Source organism: Triticum dicoccoides, chromosome 7A, assembly GCF_002162155.2.
Source record: "Triticum dicoccoides isolate Atlit2015 ecotype Zavitan chromosome 7A, WEW_v2.0, whole genome shotgun sequence".
Taxonomy (NCBI): domain Eukaryota; kingdom Viridiplantae; phylum Streptophyta; class Magnoliopsida; order Poales; family Poaceae; genus Triticum; species Triticum dicoccoides.
Window position 1 is genome coordinate 687,629,594 of NC_041392.1, and position 22,334 is coordinate 687,651,927.

Sequence of the window (22,334 nt, forward strand, 5' to 3'; positions counted from 1 at the left end):
AGAGCAGCTTCTGACGCCCCGTCCACGGCCGCAGATCTGTGTCATCGACACCATCCTTGACCCAACCACCGGAGTAGATTCACCTACGCCCTCGTCCACGGCCACAGATCTGCTTCGCCCACATCGTAGTCCACCCTGCCGGAGCCGCTCCACAAACACCCTACTGGACGGTTCTAGATCTCCTTACCGGACCCCGACAGCCAGCGCAACGTCATCACCTTCGACGTTTCTAACCCGATTCCCACCGTCTGGAGAGATGACAAGCACCCGCCACGGCCTAGGTACTTGTCACCTTTAAACCCGTCCAGCATCACCTGCCCGATGTACTTCAAATATACTGACCAATCACTATTACCTGTTATGCAGCTGGCAAAAACTACAAGGACGATGTTTCTTTTGGATTTAACAGCTTGGCCAACCAAGAGCCTGGACTGAGGCATTGCTATGATCTTGTAAGCACGTCTCTCTCTTGTATTGTTCTATGCCTGCCAGCGTGCTTTGCTAGGATTTTTGACCAGTAGTCCCTTTGTGCAGACAATGATTTCTACTACTAGCTGCTAAATTAGATATGTAGATGTCATACATCATACTACCTCGTACCTCCGTTCCTAAATATAAGTCTTTCTAGAGATTCCACTATAGGCTACATACAGATCAAAATGAGTGAATCTACACTCGAAAATGCATCTATATACATCTGTGTGTGGTCCATACTGGAATCTCTACAAAGACATATATTTAGGAACAGGGGCAGTACATTACACAAAATCGTAGGTGGCATGTAGGAATTCCAGTGCACTGCATTAGGCTCCCTTAGAGTGCCTGCTAGTCCAGCATACAGAGTCATGGCTAGTTTATGGTACATACACAATCGTTAATTGGTGTTTTAAATATGCGCAAGGGATATGCAATGTAGTATCATGTAGAGATGTCTGAAGTTAGCCGTGTCAACTTGCAGATAGGGTTACACAATGAAATAGTACAAGATGTATGTGGCAATTTCATGGAACATCGCAAAAAAGGAGAGGCAGCGGTGAGCCTATACAGTGTGCTATGGTACGTCACTCCTCCATTGCAATCATCATGACATGTTATTTGTATGCTAGTTCTATTAGCCAAGTTTCTTAGGGACAGTTATTATGAGTTATCCTAAGAAAAATAAGCACCTGTGAATATAAGCTCCATGTAATAAGCCAACAAGTTCTTTTCATTGCGATTTCAGCTTATCTTTGGTATGATCAGTGGAAAGTCTAGATTGCATTATTTTTTTTCATTTTGCTGCCCATATGGAAATTAATTTGACTTCAAACATCACAAATTGAACCCAGTGCAGTAATTAATATGATAGGAAAATAGACCATCACTATTTGCTCAAAATGCAAATACAAAGATACCATCTCCTTGGCACAATCTACTTTGGTCAATGTTTTCCATAGAGATCCCATTGCCTAATTTAAACGAAGAACGCATGACCCACATTTAAATGAAGAACAATTATTTATTGAAATTCGATGGTCCAAGTGGCTGGTTATTATCGTATAGCAGCACCACCTGAAAGCATCATATAGCAGCAGCAGCAGCTCATAGCAACTCATCATACAGCAGCAGCAGTCTGCAATTCATCATATACCAGTAGCAGGAGCAGCTCATAGGAATTCATCATATAGAAGTAGCAGGAACAGCTCATAGCAATTCATCATATAGCAGCATCAGGAGCAGCCTGTAGCAACTCATCATATAGCAGCAACAACAACTCATAGCAATTCATCATATAGCAGCAACAACAGCTCATAGCAACTCATCATACAACAGCAACATCTCATAGCAATTCATCATCTAGCAGCAGCAGGAGCAGCTCATAGCAATGCATCATATAGCAGCAGCATGAGTAGCTCATAGCAATTCATTATATAATGGATCAGAATGAAAATTTGGCAAAAAATCAGAGGAGATCCTCACCTTGTTGGATGAGCTCATCCTTCAACAGCACCTCAAGGCCATGGCCTGGGAGGAGGGGAGGGAGAATAAGGTGCCTTCTGCCGCAGTGTGGCATCAACCGTAGTTGTGCAGCGCCCGTCGGAGTAGTGCGTTGGACAAACCACAGTGGAGCAGCTGCTGGATACCATGAGAATGAGGGGCGGCGCCAGAGGGAGGAGCAACTAGGGAGATTTGCCCCTACCCGCCGGCCATGTAGCCTAGCTGGACATAGCATCGTTGAGGACCAGGCCAGATGGGACCAGTGGCGACGGCTCGCTGGAGGAACCCTAGTGCTGCAGACTGGGGATGGAGGTAGAGGGAAAGGGGAGAGGAGATGCAAGCGGGCAGGCAATGAATGCTTGCGTGTTTGTTTTTACTTGAGGGTCAGGTGTGACACGGGCGTCAACAGTTGCATTTTGAGTGTAATATAGGCAGACAATAGAGTCATTCCACTATTCCCCTTCCCTTCTTTTTTAGTGAGTTCTACCCGAAACACCCCCCTCCAAAGAGAAATTAGTTAAGCCCAAGCCCATAACTCAAAAATGACTTCTTTACATCTTTTATGGCTTATTTTGACAATATGCCCTAAAAAGGCGGAATCGAACTGGCCCTTAACCTACAATTCAATTGTGCGTGCAATGATGAATCACTCCTGCCTGCTATCTGTACATTTAGGCATCATCATAGATGGCATAACCTAATACATGTGCATTCCATTGTAGAATCTGGAATATGCAATGTTTATGTTAGTTCATACGTTGCACATGATGTTAAAATGCCCCTTAAATCTGGTCAGTCAAGTGATGGTCTTTAAGCCTCCTTCTTTGCTTCTTTTCTTGATATGTAAGATTTGTTCACGCATCTGTTCAATTGCTTGTATGCATCAGCCAGCCATACTAGGACTGTTTGCTTTGATTACTTGTTGTTCTTGACCCAACACTCTAACAGAGCTTGTCAACGATTTAAACACTAAGGGCTGCTGTAGTGGGGCCTTGTCTAACTCATAGGTGACATAAAGGTTTGGTTGTACACTACAGTAGGATCTCCAAGAGTACCTGGAGATCCAGTTCGAAGGTATGCCTAGTTTTTACATAGTGTAGACATAGTAAATGCTCATTTCATTGTGTGCAAGTGCAAGAGATGCGACATGTTTCATTATGTGGTGTTGTTTTGTTATAATCTCATCCTTTTGTGTTCACAGACTGGAAAGTATGCACATTTATCTTCCAAGGAGATGAGTAACTAGTTTGTGTCACCTTGCAGAGGGGGTGCAATGAAGATAAGATTGAGGATTTCCATGTACAAGATGTTAGGAAGGAGCCTTGCAAGAGAAGTAGGAGCTGCACTGAGCCTCTTCATCCTGCTAAGGTAAGTCACTGTATGCAACTCAACAGTTCAATTCCTTGTTTGTTTCAGGCATAGTTAATTTTCTCTTTTCAATTGCTTTATTTGTCCTCAGTTAATGAGATGCCCAAATAATCATGCCTGATGTTCGGTACTTGTATCACTATTAGTTGACATAATTAAAGACCTTACAATTTAATTACTCTGCCGAAGTGTGCCTGAAGCTTTGAAGTCTATTAACCAACTATTATTGCATGAGGCTCACAATCTAGTTTCTACTACGCTAATGATTGCATAGTTTTGCCTGCTGTAGTATGTTTGTATGAAACCCTCTGCTGTTCATTATGCTCCCTAAGAGTTTAATTGAGGCACAGAATGGCCAACTGTTTGCTTACTTATACGCAACATGCTGTCTAAATTTGTAACTTGTCTGTGTTTTCGATTGGGCCCCAACATCATGCTCCTCTGGTGAGCTAAGAGGGATTTCTGTATGTAGGCTGCATAGACTATCTTTTTTATAATTTTTAAAATATCACCTGCTTATGCTTCATGATGTGTAATATTTTTTTTGAAAGTGACGTGTAACATTATTGTTAGTCCTGTTTTGCCATGTAGTACAAAATAGTGTCTTGTTCGCTTCACTGTTGTAACTATATTTTTGCCCTTGTCATGTGTACTTACAGAAACATTTTAGGATGAAGTGACATCAACACAAAGATCTGCGAGCAGTGCGGCATGGCCGTTACCGAATGATTATGGATTGGAATTGGAATGTGCTGATGTTCTCGAGCATCAACTAGAGGTGGCAAGACAACGTGTACATGATTGTCAACGTATAATCAACAAGTTGAGACTGTACATGCAGGTATTAGATGTAGGAGTCAAAAAGTTGAAACAAGACACTGAGGTAACCATGAAGGAATTGGAGATTTTGCAGACTAAAATTTGTGCTATCCGAATCCGGCCAATCCTATTTTCTAAAGAGATTATTGTTCAAATGGAGTTAAGTTGATGCGCGTCCATGATGTATGAGCTGTATTTGCCCAGTGTATGTAATTTGCTATTTGTGTATCCTTTATTATCACCTGTGTCGAACCATGATGCCCAGTGGGTATAATCGGTTGTAATTTCTTTATTGTATAGTGTAGGATTATTCTACCTTTCTATGCCTTGATCTCTTTGTTGTATAGTGTATGCTTTTTAGAGGTGATAGTATTGAGTAGGGCAATTCTTTGAATATGCTATATCGTTCAAACGGGGGCCAACTCGCCCGACCATGGCCCTTCACGGGCCGTCGGATCCATCGTCCTTCTACGTCTCGTAGGATCCATGGGCCTTCTACATCTCATAGGATCCATGGGCCTTGTACGTCTCGTAGGATCCATGGGCCTTCTACGTCTCGTAGGATCCACGGGGCTTCTACATCTCATAGGATCCATGCACTGCCGACTCATTTATGGGTCTTGTACGGGCCTTTAATGGGCCCTAGACAGGCCTTTAATGGAAATCATACGTTTTACGGGCTGGCCATAACGGGCCGTTAATAGGCCGTATTTGGTGATGCTATGAAAATGGCCCAACAGACTAACGATCCACAAACGGGCCGACTGTAATGGCGGGCTGAATTTTGCCCACAAGCAGAAAATGACAATAACGGGCCGTAAGTAACCGAATGCTCCAAATGAGTCCAAGAATAAATGGGCCCTCAGAAGACCGAAAGTTAACTTGGGCTGGAAATGGCCCAACGGAATAACGGGCCGTTAATGGGTATAAAGTGATACACATTCATTACAGGCCAGTTTCACCACGGGCCGTTAATGGGCGTAAAGTAATACACTGTTCATTACGGGCCAGTTTCACCACGGGCCGCTAATGGGCCAAGAGTTACAAAGGGCCTCATATGGGCTGAAAGACGTCATGGGCTATACATGGGCCAGAAGTGAAAACGGGCTGGAATCATATTGGATGGACCAAATGACGCTACTGGTCCTAATTCGGATAGGGCGTAACGGGCCTTGGGTTAGTGGGTCGTAAATGGGCTATATGCGAACAGGCTGTTAACAGGCTTTCCATGGGCCGGCCCGCCAGCTTTTGACCAAGTCAACCGGGCCGACCTTTTCACAGGAATGGGCCACTGTTGGGCTGTGCCACGTGTCGACGTATCATAGGCGCCTTCTGTCCAGTGAGTGGATGACATTTGTCCCAATGATGAGCCGACACGTGTTTCCTCTAGCCAATGATGATTTTACACGTGGAAAATCCCCATTGGTCGGGGCTGTTAACGGGTTATCAGATCCAAAACCCGACCCGATAGCTTAACAGCGTTCCATTATGGTGGATGCCACGTGTCGGTCACCCTTGACGAAAGCACTTCTGTGACACGCGATTTATCGTCATGGAAGTGGACACTTCCATGATGATAGTTTTGCTAATGTCATGGACCACTTCTATGACAACACATGTATGACTATCTTGATTCTGTCATAAATTTGTCATGGTTGTACATGCATGACAAAAAACGTGACCTACTGTGACAAACATGTATCATCACAGAAGTGTATGTTTTTTGTAGTGCCCGTAAGTGTAAACTGCCATGTATATGTAACTTGTATTATAAGGCATGTCAGATAAGTCACCGAGCCGGACATGTTTGTATGTGCCAGCCGGGACTCTGTAGGCCACAGGGGGTCAACCCGTGTATATAAAGGGACGACCCGGCAGCGGCTTAGGGCAAGAAAGAATAGATCGAAAGCTAGGCAAGCGTATTCGCTCCCTAGTAATCGAAACCCTAGCAATACCACCTCAAACTGGATTAGGCCTTTACCTTCACCGCAAGGGGCCGAACCAGTATAAACTCCTTGTGTCCTTTGTTTCGTTCAATCCCTTTAAGCTAACCTCGTCCATGGCTCCACAACTAAGTCCTTTCACTAGGACATCTTCCATGACAACTCCACAACAGTTGGAGCCCATCATGGGGCCTGCACACAGTGGTTTTGAGTTCTTGAAGGGCAACTTCGAAGGGATCAAGGGATATGCTGTGGGCCGGATGACTAAGAGTCGTCGTGGCAAGCTCTACATTGACGATGTAGGCAGGGGCCCCGAGGCCAGCTCAATTGAGTACGGATACCGGGCCCCCTTCGGCAGAATCCACGTCTTCATCGGCAAGATCGGCGAACCGGGCCCTGAACCAGATATCTGCACCGACATCATCGAGACGGCTCAGCGCAGATGACCCGCCCGAGTTCAACTCACAGTGAAGCATGCCTTCGTTGGGTTCATCCATGGGGATGAATTAGAAGGTTCTGTGTCTTGCGGTGAGATGGCCATCTATTCTGATGATGAGTCATCCATAGGCAAAACCAACTCAATGTATCAACTGCAGGACGGACAGCTTGGGGGCTGTTCCGATGGCGACAGTATTCCGGACCCCCGTGAACTGCTGAATAGGGTGGCGATCTTCATGGCGGGCACCCAGACGGTTCTCAGCTCGACAGCCGCCGCGCCTATGACGTCCGGTGCGGCGGTGATGATAGCGACAGGCGCTGGCGGGTCAGGTCGCCCGCCGACTCAGGTTTTGACAAATCTACTGGAAGCTTTGGCAACTCTGATGGAGGTTGATGTGACCCCAGACAACCAAGAGCAGCAGAAGGTAGAAGTGGCTAAATTGCATGGTGAGATAGCACAAGCTAAAGCAGACTTGGCAGCGGAAAACACTAGGATGGCTGCAGAGCATACCGTTTTGAACGCCCAAGCACAGCGGATTCAAGCAGATCCATACCGGCTTATGGTGGATCAGAATGCTTCACCTGAAGTCTTGAGGAGAAAGCACCAGAGTCGTCTGCCCTCGGTTTATGAGTCGAGGGACCTCTTCAACACACCCGGGGCGGGGGGCAGTAGCACGCCAATCATAAACCGGATGACTGAAGCTCCAGGAGGTGGAATGTCGGTTCAGTCGCGCGTGATAGGTTCTCCGCAGATGAATAACACCCCGCCCCAGCGCGTGGTGACGCCGCCGGGTCATTACTCCACCCCTTTAGATAATATGATTGCTGCAGCTACACGATTGGTTGCTTTGCCAGTCGAGGGTGAGACTCCAACGGCAGTTGAAACTCGAAGGGCCAGGGAGCTTCTTCAAATAGCGTTGGTGCAGCAGCAGGCTTATTCTTATAGTCGTGATCGAATTCATGCGACCCCTTGTCCAGGACGGAGCTACAGTAGACACATTGACTCGCCAGCAGTCTTGAGTATGGAGCAGCGCCGTAACCAACCTCATGGACATGACCCGGCGCACAATGGTGCTAATGCACAGGACTTGGTGGACCAGGGCAGAGCACGTCGGGAGGCCGAGCTGGCAGCTCAGCTGGCGGCTCATCAGCACGCGCAGGTTTACCCTACAGCTTCAATTGAGGCAGGTGTGACTTCTAGAGCTTTCGATGTGCCGTGTCTGACGGCGGCTCTACGAAGCGAGCGTCTGCCCAAGGACTTCAAAGGCCCTCGTAAGGTAGCTAATTACATGGTAGATCAGCCCCCTGAGGCTTGGGTGGAGAGCTATGAGATGGCTATGGAGATGCTGGATGTTAGTGAGGCTGCATACGCTAAGTACTTCACCATGATGCTGGAGGGGACGGCTCGTACCTGGTTGAAGGGGCTGCCGGCAAACTCCACCAGGTCATGGGCAGAGCTGAAGGCCCGGTTTATCCAGAATTTCAAAGATACGTGCAAGCAGCCTATGTCGATTGTGGATTTGGTCTCTTGTGTTCAAGCTGAGGGCGAGTCAACAACCAGCTGGGTGCGCCAGGTCTCCACTATCATACATTCTTCAGATAACATCAACGTCTGTTCAGCAGTTCTAATGTGGGAGAAAAATTTGCCATTTCATTCCACTTAAACAGAAACTTGGGTGGCTTAAGCGTCATTGGAATGACATGGGGGAGCTTATGGCAGCTCTTGTCAAGTATGCCGACTCCGATGGTACCAAGGACCCCGACTCTGAGGATGAATGATCGGGAAAGGGAAAGAAGAGTAGCGGCATGAAGGGACAACAGTACAACCCAACCAATCATGGCGGTAATGGTAAGTGCAAGGCTGATGATATTGTGGCTAACACCGGTGCGCAGAGTTATAACCAGCGTCGTAAGGGGAAGTCGACTCAAGGGACAAAATTTGACGTTGAAGCAATATTGAATCAGCCATGTCCGAAGCACGGAATAGAGGAGAGGCCAGCTACCCACATGTGGAAGGATTGCAGTATCATGAGATACTTCAGGGAGTCTGTCCAACACAACCGTGGCCCGAACGGTGGTTCAAGATCCGGCTCTCATGGTTCGGGTCATGGAGGCAGCGGCTCAAATTCTGGGTTTCACGGCCAAGGCAATCAAGGTGGTTACAACTAGCAGAATAATCAGGGCAATCAGCAACAACAACAGTCTAATTATCAGAGCAACCCGAAGCAATTGAATAGTGTACAGTACCATGTTTTCACAACCAGCCTGTGTAAGCGGGATCAGATGCTTCACAAGAGGGTAGTGAATGTGGTTGAGCTGGCGGTGCCGCATTATTTATGGTGGTCAGAGCAGCCTATTGTTTGGAGTCGTGAGGATCATCTGTCCCAGGTTGATAATCCGGGTCACCTAGCCCTGGTGGTGGCACCTCAAGCTGGGGATTATAAATTTACTAAGGTACTCATCAATGGAGGCAACATCATTAATATACTTTATTATTAAACCTTCCGTCGTATGGGGCTAACTGACAAAAATCTTAAGCCGTCGAACACCGTTTTTCACGGAGTGGTGCCTGGTAAGTTAGCACATCCAGTGGGTAAGATATCTTTGGAAGTTGCTTTTGGAGATGAGCATGATTCCAGGTCCGAGACTCTAACCTTTGAAGTAGTCAAGATCAAGAGCCCTTATCATGCTCTGTTCGGGCGGGCGGCTTATGCTAAGTTCATGGCAAGGCCTTGTTATGTTTATTTGCAGGTTAAAGTGCCGAGTTACAAGGGCACCATCACAGTGCATGGGAGTCGCAAGGTGGCTTTGGAGTGTGGAGAGGGTGATGCTGAATATGCTGAATCAGTTTATGCAACAGAGGAGCTAAATTTTTACAAAGATAATGATGACCCGGCGGACATGACGTCCTTAAAGAAGACAACCACGGACCATGATCCTTTGTTAAAGTTTAAATCGGCAGATGACAGTAAGTTGGTTGATTTTGTTCTTGGCGATTCATCTAAGCAGTTCAGCATCAGTGCCAATCTGGATCCGAAATAGGAAAGCGCGCTCATCGAGTTCATCCGTGAGAACCGGGACATCCGTGAGTTCATCCGTGGCCCGGCTCTTAGTAGCCAGGTTTATCGTTGAAATTTTTCATCCTGAGTGGTTTGCTAACCCGGTGTTGGTGCTTAAGAAGAATGGCACTTGGCGAATGTGTGTGGATTACACGGACTTAAACAAGGCTTGTCCGGCTGATCCGTTCACTCTTCCTCGTATTGATCAAATCATTGATGCTACGACGGGTTGTGAGCATTTGAGTTTTTTGGATGCGTATTCCGGCTATCATCAGATCAAGATGGCAGCCAAGGACCAGGAGAAGACAACTTTGATTACTCCGTTTGGAGCCTTCTGCTATGTGTCTATGCCTTTTGGGCTCAAGAGTGCCCATGCGACTTACTAGCGGTGTGTGCAAAATTGCCTTCATAATTAGATTGGGCGCAATGTTCATGCTTATGTAGATGACATTGTGGTGAAATCCAGGAGGAAGGAGACCTTGATTAATGATTTGAAAGAGACATTTGACAACCTCCGGGTTTACAAGATAATGCTTAACCCGGCCAAGTGTGTTTTTGGTGTACCAGCAAGCAAGCTCTTGGGCTTTCGGGTTTCTAATAGAGGCATTGAAGTTAACCCGGAGAAACCAAAGCCATTACTTCGTTGGCTAAGCCGGCATGTGTTAATGATGTTCAGCGTCTAGCGGGTCGTATTGCGGCCCTAAGCCGGTTCATAAGCCAGTTAGGTGAGAAGGCTATTCCTCTTTATCAGATGATGAAGAAGACATATCATTTTGTTTGGAGTGATGCTGCTAATCAAGCGTTGTTATATGTGGCTGCTAATAGCTGAGCTGTTAGTGTAGCTATTGTGGTGGAAAGGAAAGAGGCAGGCAAGGAATACCCAGTTCAACGGCCGGTTTACTACATTAGTGAGGTGCTTAATGAGTCCAAACAGAGGTATCCACACTGTAAGAAGCTTGTGTATGGGGTCTTCATGGCAAGCCAGAAGCTTAAGCAATATTTCCTGGGTCACCCCATTACTGTGGTTAGCTCTACTCCTTTGGGGGACATCATCCAAAATAGAGAAGCCACGGGCTGGATTGCCAGGTGGGCCATCGAGCTTGGGCCCCATGGTTTGAAATATGTGCCTTGTATGGCCATCAAGTCACAAGCACTCATGGACTTTATTAATGATTGGACATAGTTGCAGACACCTGAGGAAAAGACGGACAATACATACTGGACTATTCACTTTGATGGGTACATGTAGTTGGAAGGCTCGGGGGCTGGAGTTGTCTTGACTTCCCCACAAGGTGACAAGTTTTCTTATGTTCTTCGGTTAATGTTCCCTTGCACTAACAATGCAGCTGAGTATGAAGCCTTGCTCCACGGTCTTCAGATGGCAAAAGAGATGAACTTAAGCTGGGTAAGGTGCTTCAGCGATTCAGCTCTAGTAGCACAACAAGTTTCTGGCACCAGGGATTCTAAGGATTCACTCATGGCAGCCTATTGCCGAGAGGTTGATGCTATTGTAGGTCATTTCAAGGGTTATCAATTTGAACATATTGATCGCAGGAAAAATGAGGCGGTTGATACTTTAAGCCGGTTAGGGTCTCAGCGTAAGCCGGTGCCACCTAACACGTTCCTGGATATTTTGCTTAACCCTTCTATCAAACTGTCTATAGAGGAGGATCTTGCTATCCCTGACCCGGAGGTACAATTGGTGGCGGCTCTTCATGCCATTCCTCATTGGACGGTTCGGTATTTGGCTTACATGACCCGGGACGAGTTTCCGGAGGATGAGATCTTGGCCAGATAGATAACCTGGCGGTCTAAGTCAATGTCAATTGTCAATGAGGAATTGCACCATCGCAGTGTCACAGGGGCGTTTCAGCGTTGCGTCTCTCCTGAAGAAGGCTGTGAGATTTTGTGGAAGATTCATGAAGGAGACTGTGGTCATCATGCCGGCTCTAAATCTCTTGTAGCCAAGGCTTTTTGTCATGGGTTCTATTGGTTGACGGCTCATGTTGATGCTGAGGATTTAGTCAGCAAATGTGACGGTTGTCAGAAGTTTTCACGACGAGCTCATGTGCCGGCTCAAGAATTGAGGATGATTCCAATTACTTGGCCGTTTGCGACTTGGTGGCTTGACATGGTTGTGCATTTCAAGAGGTCCAAGGATAAAAAGACCCACCTTTTGGTAGCAGTTGACAAGTTTACTAAGTGGGTTGAAGCAGAGTCGGTTAGTAAGTGTGATGCAGCAACGGCGGTTCAATTCATTAAGAAGGTGATCTTCTGCTTTGGCTTTCCACATTGCATTATAAAAGATAATGGTACTGATCTCTCTAAAGGCGCTATGAAATAATTTTGTCAACGAGAGCATATTCGGCTTCATGTTACCTCCGTTGCTCACCCTCAGTCCAATGGTCAAGCGGAACGAGCTAATCAAGAGATTCTATGAGGCATCAAGCCCCGTCTTATGGTTCCTTTGCAAAGAACGCCGAGTTGTTGGGTGGAGGAGTTACCCTCAGTGTTATGGAGTATCAATAATACCCCCAACAGATCTACGGGTTAAACACCTTTCTTCATGGTTTACGGAGCAGAGGCGGTTCTCCCTAGTGACATCCGTCACGATTCACCTCGGGCGGCGGCTTACATTGAAGCGGATAGCGAAAAGGCCCGTCAAGATGCACTTGACCTGTTAGATGAGGAGCGTGATCTCACGGCGGCTCGTTCAGTGATTTAACAACAAGATCTACGTCATTATCATAGTCACCGGGTCAAAACCAGAACCTTTCAAGAAGGCGATTTAGTGCTCCGGCTCATCCAGGATCAGACAGATATGCACAAGTTATCACTGCCTTGGGAAGGACCTTTCGTGGTCACCAAGAATCTTCATAATGGGTCATACTATCTTATTGACGTTCGAGATCACAAGGACTCACTTAAGTCGGAGGAGGGGACCCATCGGCCGTGGAATATTGCTCATCTCCGGCCATACTATACTTGAGCCACCGGCTGCCATGATGTACATAGTTTGATGATGTATATATTATAAACAATATAATAAAGCCGGCATCCCTGATAATTCAGGGCCTCTGTAGTTTCACTTCCTCGAAGTTGAGTCTTTATCATCATCTTATATGTTCGCTTAAGAGGCTTGACACCCAAATTTCAGGGACCAAAGAGAGTTGGATGCACAACACAGCTCAAACATAGGTCCCCGATGAGCACGATTCGTAAGTATGTCACTTGGGGGCTTTCTGTTCAAACATAGGCGTATTCGACCAAAGCGAACATAGCGTTATTACCCTCTTGACCAGGTTATCTTGTCCAAACATAGGCATATTCGACCAAAGAGGACATAACTTTTCCAGGTCATCCTACCTGTAGCCAGTTGGTTGAACTCCATTGGGTAATCCCAATTGACCCGCCGAACTCTTAACGATCAATCTTTTATGGCGTATTTGACCAAAGATTATAAGCTCGTTAAGGTTCAAACGGCGGTTTGTCATGCAAGAGCACGTCTTACAGATAGTCAGGATAGATCCAGGCTTCATAAGCCGCCTTCCTTGAAACTTGGATAAATCGGCCCGTGATGCATTCTGCAACTCTGACCCCGCGTACTCCTGATAAGTCTATAAACAAGACCTGACTTTATCTGGGTTCAAATGTCAATTGGGTACTGTGAGTGCCGGCTCACGGAAAGCATGTACCTTCCAGTGGCTCAGGCTAGTTTCATCGAAGAAGATATTTTGGCTTGGCGGCCTATAAAAGCCTCGAATTTTTTGATTTTTGGTTTTTATTTATCTAATATCTTTTTTGCCATCTGGGTTTTATATATCGGGCCAAGCTGCCCTACATATGGCTCATATTTGAAGCATCTTTTGGGTTTCTATAACCCCCCAGGATGGTAGGCTCTACATCGCCAGAAGATAACTCTCTCATGCTTTAGAGTCATGGCTCTAAAAGCTTTAGCTGCGTCGAGCTGATAAGCCGGCAGTTTTAACATACACCACATGTATGATTGTTTATTTAACAATTAAGTCAAACATTGTGAGTAGACTGGCCCTGGTCATTGACTATCTGTCCCCAGTGGTTTCAATTGGGTATCATGACCTGCCCAGCGGTAAGCCGCCAGGACACTTGTGATTTCTTTGTGTGCAGGATAATGAACAGGTCTGCATAAATCAAGACTATCATAAGCATAAAGTGATATTTTTGCAAAATGGGCGGATCAGCAGTATTGTGCACGATGGCACGACGGATTAAAGTTTTTACTACCCTATTACATGGCTCCTTGAGCCAAATAGCATCAAGTGTTTTTAAAGGGATCAAGTACGTAAACCGCCCGGCGGTTCATTCTTCCTGGCCTTGCTGACTTGAGGGCTCTGGATCATCCCATGCCAGTTCTTCGTCCTCTTCCGCCGTTTGGAAGTTTTGTGTTGAACAATCAATGCCACATAAGGCATGGAATTCAGCTTCGTCTTCAATAAGAGTGGACGGGTCAATTTCAGGGGCGAAGGTGTGCTTACGAATTGGAGGAATCAGATCCATCAATTTATATGCTGGTGTAGACATTTTCTAGTTTTCTGCATCGTAAGCCGGCTGATATTTGGAGAGATTGCTTTCTTCAGCAATTACTGTCACATGAGGACGAATCTCTATAACACAGGCGGCGAAGTCTTGCTGATCAAAAGGAGTTCCATCTTCCTTTAGACTTGGATACCCAGTGACCACATTTGCTGGGTCTAACTCCGGTACCCATGCCTTGGCACGGCTCAAGGCTGTTACGGCACCGGCTCTTGCGTAAGACCATTTTATCTCTTGAATTCTGGTAGGCAGGATAGACAATTTCTTCAACACATCACTTAGCAGGTTGGGTACTTGGTTTGGTTGAGAAATGGTGGCTAATGTGCGCTGAGTTCTAATACATAGCTGTTCAACCAGCATGTATACAGCTTTGAGCTTTACCAGTACATCTTGATTCAGATTATTGCTCCTTGGACCTGTATAATATTCATAGATATAGTTAGTGGAGGTCTATGCAAATCACAGAAGTTTAATTTCAGAGATCATTTGAGACATCTGGTGTTTTTACCCAAGCTTCAACCATGTGCGAGGCGCTACCGCCACGAACCTCTCCAGCCATGTGTGGATCTAGCTCGAAGGGCAAGTGGGAGGCCTCCTCCGTCACGGAGAAGGATGTCAAGGAGCTCCGGCAGGCGAGATATCTATTTGTGGACAACGCACACAGGCTCCCTGCCAAGGATCAAGTTATCCCCACCCCGGATCTCGGCGAAAGGGTTGTGTTCATCCCTCACTTCCTCCATGGACTAGGGTTTCCCCTCCACCCCTTTGTCCGCAGCCTCATGTTCTACTACGGGCTAGATTTCCATGATCTAGCCCCAAATTCCTTCCTCCACATCTCGGCTTTTATCGCCGTGTGCGAGGCGCTACTCCACATCTGCCCACACTTTGGCCTATGGCTAAAGGTCTTCAATGTTAAGCCAAAGGTGGTCGATGGGCAACATGCGGACTGCGGCGGCGCCATGGTGAGCAAGCTCCCCAACACTACTTGGCCTAAAGGAGCCTTCGTGGAGACCGTCAAGGTGTGGCAGCAGGAGTGTTTCTACATCACCGAACCCCGCGACGCCAGGTGGGCGGCCACTCCTGAGTTTAGATCCGGACCCCCTATGCGGCTCACGTCGTGGACCAACAAGGGTCTGCACTGGGGATCGACCGCGGAAGTGATGAAGATGCAAAAGAACATGATAAGCAAGAACACCAGTCTTCCTAATGTGATTCAGGTGATGCTCTTCCGCCGGATCCTCCCCTGCCAACTCCGGCCCCTGGACATGTGGGAGTTCAATCCGGAAGGTCCGCGGACCCTGCAATGCTTCTTTGGCACAACGCACGAAGAAATCTGGAAGCTGCTTTTTAAGACCCAGAAAACGTGGCCGAAGAAGAGCGAAGACATTGGCCTTGATAACGAGAATCCGACCACTCCGCTAAGCGTGTCATTCCCGAATATACCTTTGGTCCATAAACCTTTAGGCGTAATGAGTTTTCCTTTCCTCTCACAGGGCTCGATAGCGAAGGTGGAGCGGATCAATTGCCCGACACCGCTGCCTCAAGATCCTGCCACACCCCAGCTTACAAAGATGCTAGTTCCGGCGCTCTATCAGGCGCCGGAGAAGAAGGCCAAGAAGAAGAGCAAGAAGGCCAAGAGTGGCCTCCGCCATAAGGGTACTCCGGATGCAGTGTCTGGAGAGACTGAAGTCCCCTCCTCCCACGAGGGAGATGAAGACGAAGAGGAGGAGGAGCCGGAAAGCGACTCCCCTCTTAAAGGGAGGAAAAAGAAAAGGGCAGCCTCCATAGAGCCAGAGGAGGGGGTGTCCAAGAGGGAGAAGATAACCCTCTTGGATGGTTCGGAATCAGACTCCGAACCTATCCCCCAGAGGCCTTCTAGGGCGATGCCCCATGCCACATCGTACGTATCAAAAGATACACTACAAGTATTTAGTCCTTTATGTTTTTTACATATCATATTATGTTGTGTGTATTTCAGCCCTGCTCGCGACCTCCCCCATCCTTCCCTATATGAAGGAAATTCCCTGCCACCAGAGATGGCAGAGAGCAAGACGCCTCCGCGAGCCACTCCGCCAATCATCACGGATGACACCGAGCTGTTGTCCCGAAGGAACTCTCTAGGTCGCGGAGGGGTGGGCGAAGCCACCAAGACGGCACCTGAGGGTAATACCTCGGCTGCCGAAGACATGGGCGGTGCGGCCCCCATGGCGACCGACGGCGGGGACCCTGTCCAGTCTCCCCCCAGCCAGAAATCATTCGGGAGTCCCATAGGCTCCGGAATTCGGCGAGCGGCCCCCTTTGAAGGATGGGGGAGCATCAGCTCCGATGGCGACCTCCACTAATCCGGAGGCGCCGAATGCCTTGGTGGAAGCACACCGACGTGCTGCCTTCATGGAGGAGCACCGCACCCTTATGGGTGCGGTGGTTGAGAATGATCAGTATGCAAAGAGCGGGCTGAACGAAGCCTTCACTAGCCTATTGATAGGCTTCGAGGTATGCGGCGTAGTACTCTTAGATGCTTTTCATATGAAGGAAATATACCTGTATATAGATAGTAGCCCCTGAGACTCTGTTCGGTTTTGAAAAAGGCCGAACAAGGGATCACATTGTATTCGGAAGTGGTGACGTACTTTTCTATTTTTAACAGGCTTGCCTGTTGGCGGCAACTGCGCAGGCCGCTGAGGTTTCCGAACTCAATCGGAAACTGAAGCTGTCTGATGATGAAATTGACCGCATTAACAAGTGGTTCGAGGAGGCGCAAGGCATGTGTGTACTTTAAAAGAGTTTGATTGTATATCTTAGGTGATAGGCAAACTCAGAGTGTAACTTATATATTATTGTATTTATGAGTGCAGGTAGCATGATTGAGGTCGAAACCCTCAAGAGCGCCCTTGCCCAAGCCAATGAGCAAGTGAAGGCAAGAAAATCGGCTGCTGATAAAGCGGATGCGGATTTAAAGACCAAACAGGTCGCCCACCTCCAGCACGAGGAGAGGGTGGCCGAGGTAGGGCAAGAGCTGAAGGACGTCATTGGCAAGTGCGAGGCCTTGGAGGAGAAGAATATGGCCCAAGCGGCCGATCTCGCCAAGGCCCTCCAAGAGGCCAATGAGGCGCCGACCGAGCTCCGGGCGGCTCTAGAGGAGATCCGGCAGGCTGAACAGATAACGGCTGGTAAGCCCTTTCTTCTATAGAGTTTATTTGGAGGTCAAAGATATGCCTTGCTCACTTGACTGTGGAGTTCTCTAGAGGCCTTTGCGGATCTTCCAAAGAGTGCTGCCGATGTCGCGCAGTTCTTCCAGGCCCAGGAGGGGGACACAACGGAGAAGCTCTTCTGGTCACAGTTCCTGGCGCCGGTGCGTCCGGCGCTATTGAACAACCAGATGATGCAACTGGCGGAGCTGCATAGGATGTCCGGCTTGGCCATGAAGGACGTCATAGTCCGGCTGTGGCCAACTGAACCCATTCCTAGCAGCTACTTCAGCCTGGTGAAGTGACTCACCGACGCACTGCCTCGAGTTGAAGCTGTAAAGTGCTCGGCGTGCCTAGAGGGTGCACGGATGGCCTTTGCACGTGTCAAGATGCACTGGGCGAAAATGAAGGCTGCCGTCGTGGCGACCGAGGGCCCACCCGAAGTCAAGGACCACTGCAAAGCCAGAGCGGTATTTTGACGATGTCCTGGAGGGTGCCAGAATAGTGGAGGGCCAATGCTCAAAGGATGTCATATTTGAGTGAATGTAATATGTTTATCCAGACTTTGTGTTATGAATCAAGGCATGTAATATATGTATGCTTTTATATGAAATTATTTTCCTCCTGTGTGGCCTGTTTTTAATTCTGAGAGTTTGTCAGTCGTCGGCTTCAGCCCCCACGTAGATGCTACGGGGCTGTTCGGAATGGCGCACGATCACACTTGACCCAATGTCTTGGTCCGTAAAGGAGGTGTCTGCGCAGTGAACTAGGCAATCGGACTATGCGGCTTTATCACTTTCGCTTAGCCATAGAAGTTTGACGGTTGGACTAAGTACTAGCCCCTGGTGCGTATGCGGCTATCCAAACTGGGATGCCTTAGGCGCGTGACTGGATGAAGGCCATTCCTTCATGTAATATAGAATAATTGCAAGAGATTTATAACAAGTCATCGAATGGCTGACCAACTCTTGTCGTATCATGACAATCAGTTTTTGGCTTTCTCTACCGAGGTGTTTGACCGGACGAACCAGAAACACAATCGCAGTAGTTCTCCCTTTGCTACCCTAGATGAACAAGCGGTACGTAAGGTAGTAATCACAAGAGCTGGGCAACCCAACTATTGACCAAAGACGTGATTTGGAGTTGATGCATATAATGCAATATTCGGGACGCCGAAGTATACTCTAGAAGTGTTCGGACTTGTTGAAAATATGTGTGGCCGAATAGAACCCCTGGCATTTAAGCCATACCAAAGTATATAAGGCAATCCGATGCAAAGAAGGAATACAGATTTATGAAATAAACCAATGCCGAACAGAGGTTGGTGAAAGACTGTTTCCATTATATTCTGATTGATACGTGAAAACATACGTCAAAACAGATAATGCCATAAAGATCAAGGCTATTTTACATGCTGAGAATTTTACACAAGGGGAAGCTGTATATAGGGTCGAAAAAAGAAAAGGTATTCTTTAAGATTCCCTTGACGCCCTGCCACACGTCTGCGCCGCTGTTGCCTTGGTGCCAAATCCTTTGAGAGGAGAAATCGATGATCACATGTATAGAAGGGGCCTGTGAAAGAGCCCTTGTGCGACCGTCAGGTAATTAGGTTGTAAGGAACCTGTAATAAGAGGGAAAAAGGAAGGGAAAATAGGTTAAGGTCCAAATAGGGTCGAGCCACACTATGAACCTTGTCCGCAATGTGCCTCCATCATTGCCCAAGGTATTTTAAGTGCGTAATTATGCACACGCGGTACATATGCCGCGGTTAGATGGGGTGATTGACAGAGGCGGAACTGCTAGTCCAACTCTAGATTTACCAAACTATCATTCTGCAGGGTAGGCCGGACTCGTTTAACATTGTCTGGGGCCTTGATGACCGATGAAGTGTTCGACTTGATTAGGCCGCTCTGTACCTCGGCTGTGAGGGCCACGATACGCTCCTCAGTACGGAGGGAGCACTCCATATTTCCATTGACTGTTATAATGCCATGCGTTCCGGGCATCTTGAGCTTTAAGTAAGCATAGTTTGGGACTGCATTGAAGCGGGCGAAGGCGGTTCGTCCGAGTAGTGCATGATAACCACTGCGAAAGGTGACAATGTAGAAGATCAAGTCTTGACTTTGGAAGTTATCCGGTGCAACGAAGACTACTTCCAATGTTAAAGAACCCGTGTAGCGGGCCTCTATGACGGGTATCACTCCTTTAAAGGTGGTGTTACTACGATTGATTCTTGACGAGTCAATACCCATTTTACGAACAATGTCTTGATAAATCAAGTTAAGACTGCGGCCACCATCCATGAGGACTCGAGTGAGATGGAATCCATCGATGATTGGATCGAGGACCAGGGCTGTCGAACCTCCATGACAGATACTGGTCAGGTGGTCCGTGCGATCGAAGGTCATCGGACAAGCCGACCAAGGATTGAATTTTGGGGCGACTGGCTCTATGGCGTAGAAGTCCCTTAGCGCGCTCTTGTGCTCCCTCTTGGGGATATGAGTGCCATATATCATATTCAATCTTTTTACCGCAGGGGGGAAATTTCTTCTGCCTCCCTGTGTTTAGTGGGCGGGGCTCATCATCGTCCTCGCTTGGCGGTCCTTTCCCCTTATGTTCGGTATTTAACTTACATGCCTGTTTGAAGATCCAACAGTTCCTGTTGGAATGATTAGCAGGCTTGTCGGGGGTACCATGAATCTGGCAAGGCCAATTGAGTATTTTGTCTAAATTAGATGGCTCGTTCCTGTTTCCTTTGAATGGCTTCTTCCGCGGACCGGGTTTAGAGCCACTGAATCCGGCATGGACCGTGTATCTTCGGTTTCTTCATTGTTGTTCCTACGCTTGTGCTTGTTACGTCGCGGCCGTCCGTTGCCGTCTCTGGCATCAGAGGTGCCGGGGTCGCTGGTATTGTTGCTTCGATGAGCTAACAACCTATCTGCTCCCGCGCAAAAGCAGGTCATGAGTGTGGTAAGGGCTGCCATGGACTTTGACTTTTCTTGGTCGAGGTGCCGGGCTAGCCATTTGTCGCGGACACTATGTTTAAAGGCCTCTAGGGCTTCAGCGTCCGGACAGACGATGATTTGGTTCTTTTTAATTAAGAAGCAAGTCCAGAGTTTGCGGGCTGACTCTCCGGGTTGGTGGACTATGTGACTAAGGTCATCGGCGTCCAGTGGCTGGACATAAGTACCTTGGAAGTTGTCTGGAAATGCATCCTCCAAATCTTCTCAACTGCCAATAGAGTTCTTTGGGAGGCTAATTAACCTGTGTCGTGCTGGTCCTTTTAGCTTTAGGGGGAGGTATTTAATGGCATGGAGATCATCACCGCGAGCCATGTGAATATGGAGAAGAAAATCTTCAATCCGTATTATGGGATCTGTCATTCCATCGTATGCTTCAATCTTTACAGGTTTAAACCCTTCTGGGAATTGGTGCTGCATTACCTCATTGGGAAAGTATACGGGGTGTGCGGCATCTCTGTATCGGGCAACGTCACGACGGTGTTTGGATGACATCCGTGTTCGGTTTTCAGCCCGAGTGAGGTTATACTTATCGCGCCAGGCTTGATGGCCGTCATCTCGAGTTGGAGCATGCCCCCTTGATCCATAGATTGATCGGGCCTGACCGGCTCTATTGTCCAGGTCCTGGCGTAAGTCATAGGTGTAGCTCGGAGCCGCTACCTCCTTGCCTCGACGGCGAGGTGGTGCGAGCTGGTGCTCGGCATAAGAAGCCGCTTTGTCTCGCCCATGTGGTGGCCAGTCTGGTTCATCAGCATGATTATATCTTGTCGGTATTGGCTAAAGGGCCTCGTCATCGTATTATGGCTGTAGCCGACGCTTCGGATAACTCTTTGTTGGGAGCTCGAGGCCATATTCCTCGGCAGCTAGGACCTGTGTCCATCTGCCGTTGAGCGTATCCTGTTCGGCTTGAAGCTGTTGTTGTTTCTTTTTTAGGATCCTCACAGTTGTGATGAGTTTTCGCTTAAAGTGCTCTTGTTCGAGGGGTTCCTCTGGCATGATAAAGTCTTTGTTGCGAAGGCTGACATCCTCCTCTAAGATCGGTAGGTAGTTACTATCCTCCGAATCCTCATTCCCGACCGGCTCGTCGGGGTTAACTTATCCCTCCTCCCATTCATCCCGCTCGACGCAGGCTCGACGAGGTCTTTGGGATCTTCGGCATCATCCAGAGTATTATTGTCTCCGGTGCCGGTATTACTTTCCTTTTTGTGACGCGATTTTGAGCGTCGCTGACGTCGATGTTTTGGTGGTGCCTTGATGGGCTTGTCCTCAGTTAGATCCTTGGCGCCCAGTAAATGGCGAGTTTTGTCCTAATTCGTCTCCGTCATCGTCGTCCATACCATCGATGTCTTCGGAGGCATAATCTAGCATGTCGGTCAAGTCCTCGACAGTGGCTATTAAGTGGGTGGTGGGTGGGACATAAAATTCCCCGCTCTCAACTCCTAATCCGGGTTGGGCGTAGTTCGGAGGTGATACTTCCGTAGTGGTGAGAGATCGCATTAAGTCCAGGGCCTCACTTAGGAGCGAAGGGCGGACTAGGAACCGAGGTCCTATGGAGCCGGACATGGTACATGCCACTTGGCCGTGCTCCATTGGTGCAGATTTTGAGAGTTTGGAGCTAGCATCCAGGGGCGAGTTCGGCTCTCCGATGAAAGGCACAGTCCTGCTTGATTCCAGGCTTGCCGAAGATATGGTCACCTCTGTGTCTCCGGCAAAGAGCTCCGTAGTAGGAGAGAGTCCGGTGGGTTTAAAACTCCCATTTTCGAATAAGGTCGTCTGACCTGGATCTAAGGCCAGGGCAGGGATGATTGCTGACTCTCTCACGAGGCCACATAGTGGGTCCGACGGGCTTCCTTCTTGTAGGTGAGGAGCGGTCGGGGCCGAGAATCCCTCGAAGATTAAGTCTCCTCGGATATCAGCGACGTAATTTAGATTTCTGAACCTGATCTGATG